The sequence below is a fragment of the Podarcis erhardii genome, assembly GCF_964252035.2.
Source record: "Podarcis erhardii genome assembly, chromosome: 17".
NCBI lineage: Eukaryota > Metazoa > Chordata > Lepidosauria > Squamata > Lacertidae > Podarcis > Podarcis erhardii.
The window spans coordinates 35501525-35511250 of NC_138515.1; the positions used below are offsets into that span (position 1 = coordinate 35501525).

Below are 9726 nucleotides of genomic sequence, written 5' to 3' on the forward strand. Positions count from 1 at the left end.
GCCCCCCCCCCCCCGCCCAGCAGGAGAGAGGCCCAGGTTCCCCTCCTGAGGCGGCGAGTTCCGCCGGCCGCCCCGTGGCGGCGCGAGGAATGCCGCCTCCCTCCCTCCTCTCGGGCCCGAAGCTTCCCGGGAGGCGGCCGGGAGGGCGCGGCGGGCCGGCAAGGGGCGGCGCCGGGCGAGGGCGGGCATGGCGGGGCCCCGGGGCGGGAGGCGGCTGGCGGTGCTGCTTCTGGCGGCGCTGCTTGGGGCGAGAGGCCCCCTCGGCTCCGCCGCCCCGCCGGGTAAGCAAGCGGCTCCTCCGGCTCGAGAGAGGGGAGCAAAGGGCCCGGGCGGGGCTGGGCTTCCTCGGAAGGAGCCGCTCCTCCCAGCTGGGGCCTCCGGGATCCTTGGCTGCCCCCCAGCTGCGCCCCGATCCGGACAGGGCGAAGCAAGCTACTCGGGGGTTCACAGAAGGGAAAGGACCCCGACCGTTAAGTCCAGTCATGGCCACTCTGGGGCTGCGGCGCTCAGCTCACCTTCCTGGCCAGGGGAGCCGGCGCCCAGAAAGAGCGGTTGCCTTCCCGCCGGAGTGGTACCTCTGGATCTACTTGCCCTTTGGGGCCTGCTCTCAAACTGCTCGGTTGGCAGGAGCAGGGACTGAGCAAGGGGAGCTCACCCTGTCCCGTTGCAGGGATTCGAACCGCCAATCTTCTGACTGGCAAGCATGAGACATAGCTGTCAACTTTCAGATTTGAAAATAAGGGATCAGCAGCCTCAAAAAGAAGGGGTCAGCAGCCTCACCTGTCCCAGGGACAGTCTAGGGGATATCTAACAATCCAGGATAGCAGCGGGAAACAGCGCTGGAATAAGGGAATTTCCTGCAAAAAAAGGGAAGGTTGACAGCTGTGGCTCAAGAGGGTCAGTGGTTTAGACCGCAGTGCCACGTGGGTCCCTACCTTATGCTCTGGTTGGATTGCTGCAATGCCTTCTACAAAGGGCTGCCTCTGAAGGCAGTGGGGAAACTTCGGCTAGTGCAGAATTCAGCGGCCAGGTGGCTCACCGGAGTAAGACGGTTTGAGCATATTGCACCAATCTTGGTCCGACTGCACTGGGCCAGGTTGCTCCCCGGATCGGTGTGAGCATCTGACACCGGTCCTGGTCCGACTGCACTGGCTACCAATTAGTTTCCGGGCCCAGTGCAGTCCGCAGTACCTCAAGGACCGCCTCTTTCCGTATGAACCTCCCCAGACCCTGAGAGCATCTTCGAAGGCCCTTCTTTGTGTGCCTCCTCCTCCTCCTCGAGAGGTCTAGAGAGTGGCAACACGAGAACAGGCCTTCTCTTATCTGGATTGAGCTTCCGTTTGTTGGCTCTCATCCAGTCCATTACGGAGGCAAGGCACTGGGCCAGCACTTCCACTGCCTCGCCTCCAGATGTCAAGGAGAAATAGAGCGGAGTCTCACCCATTTACTTCCGCTCTGCAGGAGAGCTACGGTCACCTCTTTTAATCTGCCGTGTTGACAATAACAGCATCCAGGTGTTCTGCATGCCAGGCTTCCAGCATCCACCTGTGACCTACCACTGGGAATTAAAAAATACCTTTCTTTCTGACCAGCCTGTGGTCAGCATTAAGGGAAGCCTAAACCCTTCTGAGCAAATCACATGTACCATAACCACCACCAATTCAAACGCCAGCACATCCATCAGTGTGCAAAAGTGTTACCTGTCAGGTAAGTGTTTATCCCGTTGGCCTTTATCATTGCTTGCTTGTTTCCCACCATTTTCCTTCAGGGTGCATAAGGTGGCACGCCAGGCTGTGTCAAGCTGGTATAAGAGGCCCAGGCTAGATATACAATGTAGGGCCCATTTCATTCATCTTTCCCAAAGGGTCCCTCTTTGCCATTGCCATGGGGACTTGGAGTTGGCCACCCTCAAAATCGTAGGCCCATGCCAGTTGGCCCCCCCCCGGCTGCCTCCACTGCTCTGGCCTGGTGGTGCCCGTGATTCTGGCCTCCACATGTAATTCCCACAACAAACCTGCGAGGTAGAATGGGCTGAGAGGCCGTGACTGGTCCAAGGTCAGGGCTGGGTGGGAATTTGAACCTGGGTCTCCCAGGTCCTAGTCTGACACTGCTGCACAACACTGGCTCTTTATGGAACTTGTAAACTTCCCTTCATTACTTAGTGAATACAGGTAGTGAATACACACACACACACACACACACACACACAACACCACCACAGGGAAGCACCATCAGTTACCTGCTTCAGACATCTCTTCACCTAGGCTTTCCCTGCTCATTAAGATGGACCCTGTCTTTTTGTATTTTACAATACTTTATTGCATGTTTACTGCAGTTTTCAATAGTTTATTGTATATTTGTAATGTCTTTTTCACATACTGCTTCAGGTTGTGTGTGTGTGTATAGGAATGGCCTTAAATAACAATATAAAATCAAACACTGAAAAATATCCAACAATAGTCTGTGCTGGTGGGTCAGAACCCCCAGACTGCAGCCTAACCCAAGATGGGTTACACCAGTCGGGCAACATTTTTTTTCATTTTTAAGTAAGAAAGTTGAGGGGAAAGTCCATAAATGTCATGGTTTTTCCCTCAAATTCCTGGGAATTATAGTTTGGTATCTGCATTAATAATTCTGTTAGAGACTGCTACCCATCCCTCAACCATCAACCTTCCCAGGGGTTCACTGGGAGGAAGATATATCCCAAGAGAGAGGGAAAAGGAGCAAAACAGAGTGTGCATGAGACGGATTGAGAAAGAAGTACAAATGCAGTAAAAAAATAAATAAAACTAAATTGCCTTTTGCATGTAGGGATTAAAGGTGGGTTCTTGGTCTTCTACCTTTATACCATTCAGCTGAACATTTTTGCATTGAAGGTGTTGAGTGTTTGGGGTTTGTTCCCCTCTGCATCCAAAGACATTGACCTGATCCATGAAATCAATCCAAAAGTATTGATTTGAGATGGCTCTTTTTTAACCTGTTGTTTTCAAATTTTCTTTCTAAGGAATTACTGCTAACGGGAGAAATAGACGCATCACCCGAGTGCTGTTCATAATATGTGTCATCATGATGGTAGTAGTAAGCTGGTTCCTCCTGTATAGAAAATGTACGTCTGTTCTTTATGGACTAACTTCGACATGCTATATAACACTCCTTTTAAAAAGTTCTGTTTGAAGCCCATGGAACGAAACACCTACAAAATATATATGGGGCAATATATTTATTAGCAGGGCCAGGGTGAAGCATCCTGGCAGAGAGCTTTTGATTTGCACGTAATTTCCCTTCTTTGTGTATATAGGAACGTAAGAGGAGCCCTGCAGGATCAGGCCAATGGCCCATCTAGTCCAGCATCCTGTTCTCCCAGTGGCCAACTAGATACCCCGTCTTACATGGGGATTACGTTCCAGGGATAGTGCATAAAGCCCAAATCACATCTAGTCAAAACAACCCCTTGGAATGCCCCCTTCTGGAGCCAGCGCACTGAACTGGCCTTACCCACCACCTCAAGCAAGACCAAGAGCTTAAAAGCTCTTTTTCCGTTGGGAAGACCCTGCACACAAAAAAGCACTTTTAAGCTGTCCGGCTTCCATGCATTTAATTTGTGTGAGTTCAGCCTGCTGGCCATCAACAGCAGAAAGTTGAAATTGCAAAAAGTTGCGAGTTGAATGTACTCTTTATAGTCCTTTTTATCAGCAGCCATTTTATCCCCTGCTTCGTTTTTATTTTCTGTTGCCTTGATTTTAAAAGGTGACAGATTCTACTTCCCCTGGCGAGGCAAAATAGTTTGTAGTTGCCTGTTAATATACCGTGGTACCTTGGTTCTCAAATTTAATCTGTTCCGCAAGTCCGTTCCAAAAGCAAAGGGACGCGGGTGGCGCTGTGGGTTAAACCACAGAGCCTAGGACTTGCTGATCAGAAGGTTGCAATTCGAATCCCTACGACGAGGTGAGCTCCCGTTGCTTGGTCCCAGCTCCTGCCAACCTAGCAGTTCGAAAGCACACCAGAGTGCAAGTAGATAAATAGGTACCGCTCCAGCGGGAAGGTAAAGGTCGTTTCCGTGCGCTGCTCTGGTTCACCAGAAGTGGCTTAGTCCTGCTGGCCACATGACCCGGAAGCTGGACGCCGGCTCCCTCGGCCAGTAAAGCGAGATGAGCGCCACAACCCCAGAGTCGGCCATGACTGGACCTAATGGTCAGGGGTCCCTTTACCTTTACCTTGGTTTTCAAACTTAATCTGTTCCAGACGTCTGCTCCAAAACCAAAGCATTCCAAAACCAAGGCGCGCTTTCCCATAGAAAGTAATGCAAAATGGATTAATCCGTTATAGTCTTTTAAAAAAAAAACCCTCAAACAGCAATTTAACATGAATTTTACTATCTAACGAGACCATTGATCCATAAAACGAAAGCAATAAACAATGTACTGCAGTCACACAATCAATCATTCAGTAGCTGAACTGGGTTCAAAACAAAAGAGCCACAAAAACAAAAATGCAAAATAAATAGCAAAACCAGACAGACTTCAGTGTAACACTCAAAACGGAAGTGTGGCACTCAAATCGGAAGCGTAATACTCAAAATGGAGCATGTTCGACTAACGGAAAAAGTTCGCAAACCGGAACACGTACTTCCGGGTTTGCAGTGTTTGGGTTCCAAGTTGTTTGAGTACCAAGGCGTTTGAGAACTTTGAGAACCAAGGTACCACTGTATCCATTTAGTCATTGCCTTCCACAGCATGAAGACTCAGGATGGGTGACAATTAAAAGAGAATATAATATTCTATCTATCTATCTATCTATCTATCTATCTATCTATCTATCTATCTCAGAACAAAAATAAACCAGATGGGGCCCTGCAATCTAATGTTGCAGCATGCAGCGCTTCTGAGCTTGGCCGCTTTGAGCCTGGTTTTTGTTTGTAAAACTTGGGTTGTGAATCCATGATCCTGCAGATGTTGATGTCAACTCCCATCAGCCCCAGTCAACATGGAGAGAAGTCAGGGCCAGGATCTATACTCGCCTTTTAAGCATCATTAAACATCAGTCCCATTTGGTTTCACTTAGTTTCCTTTCCACAACTTCTATCTGGTTTATAATAACTAGTTCCTCTGCAGTGCCCTCTTGTGTCACATTTTAATAGTGCATGATTAATGTTCTAAGCTAAATTTAATATGACCCTTACATTTTGAAACATTTTCTTAACCCTTTCCTAACATTATAAACCATGAATGTAGATCTGCCCAGGGAATAAAGGGAGTTGAAATCCAACATTATCTGGAGTGCCACAGTTTCTTCACCTCTGTTTTAAAGCAGGAGACTGAAATGTTCACAGAAGGTTAAAAATAAAAGAATGCTTGAAACTAGGCTTTATTTCAAAGTCCCAGTTTGGCACAGACACACCCCACACATTTGTGTACAGACAGACACATCTCAACACATTTGTTTGCAAAGGGCATAAAAAGCTGGTTTGAACAGGGATGTAGTAGTTCATATGAACAGGGCAAAACAGCCTTAAATCAAAACGTGTCCAAAGCTGTTTCAGTTTTTGCAGCTGAGACATACAGCACAATAACTGCAGATAAAATGTGGCCCAAGGGGCCAAAACGACACGGACCACCACCTTGCCAGCTGCAGCGGAGAGCCCAAAACCCCATTAGCGTTTTTATTTGAAAAGGTCTTATGCCATGAGCTTGTTGAGGAAAGGCGGACTATAGATCTATAGTCTATAGGACTATACAGTCAATCTTGGTTGTCAAACGTAATCCGTTCCAGAAGACCATTTGACTTCCGAAATGTTTGACAACCGAAAACTGAAAGCGGAAACCTCATTACAATAGGGAAACTCAAAACGGAAGCTGCATAGGATGTTCGGTTTCCAAAAATCGTTCGAAAACCGGAGCAGTTGCTTCTGGGTTTTTGGCGTTTGGGAGCCAAAACATTCCAAAGCGGAGGCGTTCGGGAACTGAGGTTGAGTGTATGCACTTATATAAATGCCCCACTGCCTTTTAAAATAATTATTACAGCAAAGCCTAAAAGAGGATTCAGTCTTCAACACTACTTTAATTAGAAATGATTTTAATATGTGTTTTAGTAACCTGTCTTTCTTCCAACATCCTTACTATCATCTTACCCACCTCTTTATGAGCCTTTTCTTCTTGCTGTGGGGTATTTTTAATGCTCCAAACAGACCTCTCCTGAGAATGTTGGCAAGCTGGAAGATGTGTGGGACCAGCTGCTGTGCTTGGGGTTCTGCTTAAAAAATTGCACTTCGAGCCACTTCTTCATGTGTTAGTGGCCCAGAAAAAAGGCAGTTGCACATGCCTAATTGTGCAATTGTACACCTCTCTTTCTGGAACCCCCCCTCCCAAATGTCCCCCCCCCAGCAGGAAATATATGTCAGGCAGTGGTGGTGGTGGGTGATTTTGAGTGGGGGAAATGCCCCGAAAGGGAAAGGATCCTCTGCTGCTGCTCCAATCAAATTTGCAGTCTCTTGAGATTGCTTTTCATTAATCTGTTCTGTAACACCAGCCTGGCCTTAAGCATAGTTTCATTAAAATATATTCTTGTTGCTCTCTGTTTCAGCAGCTCTTGCAACGGAAAGATGAAAACAACCCTCATTGGAGCAAAGGGGGAGAACCAGTGTGTAGAAGAAGGAATTTGACAGCACAGCTGATTTCTTTGGCTCCTCTGCTTTTGACTCACATCTGGAATAATTATTTCATGAATCCATTGTATGGATTTTGTTTATTATATATTCTTGATCCAGCGGGATCCACTTTCACCTCTTCCAAGGTGTTCATTCTTTTGCACTGAAATTTCAAAGACGAGAAGACATTTTGTCAAGTGTCTGTTCATATTTGATGCCGTGAGCTGGGTTTTTATTTTATTTTATTGCCAATATTTACTTTTAACGAAGTTGCAGGAAATTGGTAAGCAGGAATGGAGCAAGTTAGAGCTATTGAGATTCTTACAATTACAGTTGGCTGTTGTTTAAGGAGAATTAGACGTGTGCCGGTGCATGCTCCTGATTTTCCTTAATTTCCATAAATACGTACAAAATATGCACAATTGCCTTCTTAATGGCATAGATTTTATCCTCTCCTGCATGACTTGGTTGCATCCCTCTCCAGTGTCTTAGGTGATGAGATTTCTTCAAGATTTGTCAAAGCACGTTGGAATAGAACTGTTTGCACCCAAAAGCACTGAGAGAGTCTTGCAGCACCTTAAAGGGCATTTATTGTGGCATCGCCTTTGGTGGACTGTAGACCGCTTTGTCAGGTGTGCATAATGTTATTTAGAGATAGAGATATATATGTTAGGGGTAATGTGCACATTTCCCAGCCGATACCCATAATATCCAGCAGGTCTTGGGGAATAGCTCAGGTGACTTTCATACATTCTGCTTGCTTGGGGTTTTTTTTTTAATCTCTTAATTCAGAAGTGCAGGGTGCCGTCCCTCAGGCTGCTTTTGACTGCCTAATTCTGCATCGATCACAGCCGCTGAGCACTGGAAGAAAGGCTGGAGCTCCAGATAAAGATTTGTTTACTTGGTGCAGGTGCAAATATTTTTATTTATTTACATTTTTAAATTTATATGCTTTATTTAATGACTTACAGGCATTACCGCGTGCCATGCAAACTCTAAAATATAATACAAGTATTAGTAAAAATACCATTGTATTATTAGATATTCCTACAATATCTTTAACACCAGACCTTTCACATCACAGTTGCATTTCATCGGTTGTATGTCATCATCTTTTGAAAAACTTATGTTAAATATCAGTCTGTTTTTCTTAAATATCGGAATTCTCTCTGAGATCTCAATTCCAAATAAGACCTTTTGCTTATGAAAATGTATAAATTTGTTTCCTTTATAGCAGCAAGCAGCCTTCTGGCATTTACGCTGTTATACCTAAGTTTTTAAAAATTATTATTAAAAAACCATATATAAGATTGTTGGATTCTATTGATTCATTTCCTCCCTAATCTTTTTATATGGGTGTATCATCCCAAGATAATGTTACAACTTTCAGCTGTTCTCTTTCTTAATTCTTGCTCTCTTAGAAGCTAACTCTCTTCAAAGATTTGCTGTAATTAATATATACAATATTTGCATTTGATATATTCTGATTTTCAAATAGCATTTCCTCAACAATCGTTATTGCCGTTTGCCAGTACACTTTAGCCTTCCTACACTTCTATCTCATATGAAAAAAAATCTACTTTAGGGGACAATTTTCACCAGGATCGTGGAAGGTTTAAAAGTCTTTTGCCTACGATCACCTCCCTGCTGCTCAGCTGAGTGGGGAAAAGGAGTACAGACTGCGGGGGGAGGGGGAGGGATATTCTTTTGCCACATGAGATTAGGCAGTGAGCCAGAAGTGGCCACGAGGCCATAGACCTCCCAGTTCTGAACTAGAAATTGAAAAGAAGGACACGTTTTCAATGCATACCAACCAGAGAATGTGATGAATGCCCTGTGCAAGAGATAGGCACATTTCCCAAAGCCTGTTGGTGATTATGCATACTGGCTGAAGAGTGTCCAGAATGCCGAGATACGTACTCAACAGCCCTCCCAAACTTCCTGGGGATTATTATCCATGGATGCTTTAGTCAAGGTTCCTGCATTGCAGGGGTTGGACTAGATGACCCTCAGGGTCCCTTCCAACGTTGCGTTCATGATTCTATCTATGTATCCAGGAAATGTGCAGAATTTCTTACGTAAGCCTCCTGGTCAAAGAGATAAAATGTTTATGTTTCTTAGATATACCAGTTCTTAGCGTTTTTAACTAAAGCTGGAGTGCTGGTGTGGCTTAGATCTATTCAAAACATCTCTTTCTCTGTTTGGCTTGGAATAAGGCCTTTCTCTCTGTTTTAGCCCCATTCCAGCTCCACTGCAGGCACCTGACTCCTGAGATGTGTTTAAGTTTTGAAAAGCTGATTTAATTTGTATTTATACTTCTTGTCACCTGCTCAGGAGATGAAGGGCAAGATATAAGTCTGAAAAATAAAATGCCTTATATTTTTAAGGTATATAACAACACAATGTATGTATATGCTTTGAACACTCAAAAGGTGCAACTAAAATCTACAGTGGTACCTCTAGATGTGAACGGGATCTGTTCCGGAGCCCTGTTCGCATCTAGAAGCAAACGTAACTAGCGGTGGCACGTCTGCGCACACGTGCGTCGCTTTTCACCGCTTCTGCACATGCGCGTGACGTCATTTTGAGCGCCTGCACATGCGCAAGCGGCGAAACCCGGAAGTAACGCGCTCCATTACTTCCGGGTTGCCGCAGAGCGCAACTCAAACACACTCATCCCGAAGCACATTCAACCCGAGGTATGACTGTACAGTAATACCTTGGTTCTCGAACTTAATCCATTCCGGGAGTCCGTTTGACTCCTGAAACCTTGGTTCGAAAACCAAGGCGCAGCTTCCGAATGGCTGCAGGAGCTTCTTGCACTCCAGCAGAAGCCGCGTCAGACATTTAGCTTCCAAAAAAGGTTTGCAAACTTGAACACTTCTAGGTTTGTGGCGTTTGGGAGCCAATTTGTTTGGCATCTAAGCCGTTCGAGAACCAAGGTATTACTGTACTAAGTTTGCGGGGGGGGGGGTTGTTAGTTTTCATCTTCTTAAATTTTAATCAAAGCTGTTTTGTACCAAACGCTAAAATAAACTCCTACAGTCATTTTTGAAGTAGTTCTCTTACTCACACTTGTTCTT

The 9726-nt window shown here is 45.5% G+C and overlaps 1 long non-coding RNA gene across 1 annotated transcript; it reads left to right on the forward strand.

Moving 5' to 3' along the window:
- The first annotated feature begins 812 nt into the window (after positions 1–812).
- On the forward strand, positions 813–7953 carry LOC309332522. The gene is made up of 4 exons (XR_014152101.1): positions 813–1030; positions 1097–1707; positions 3005–3106; positions 6583–7953. It is a non-coding gene; the product is annotated as an uncharacterized lncRNA (long non-coding RNA).
- The last annotated feature ends 1773 nt before the right edge of the window (positions 7954–9726 follow it).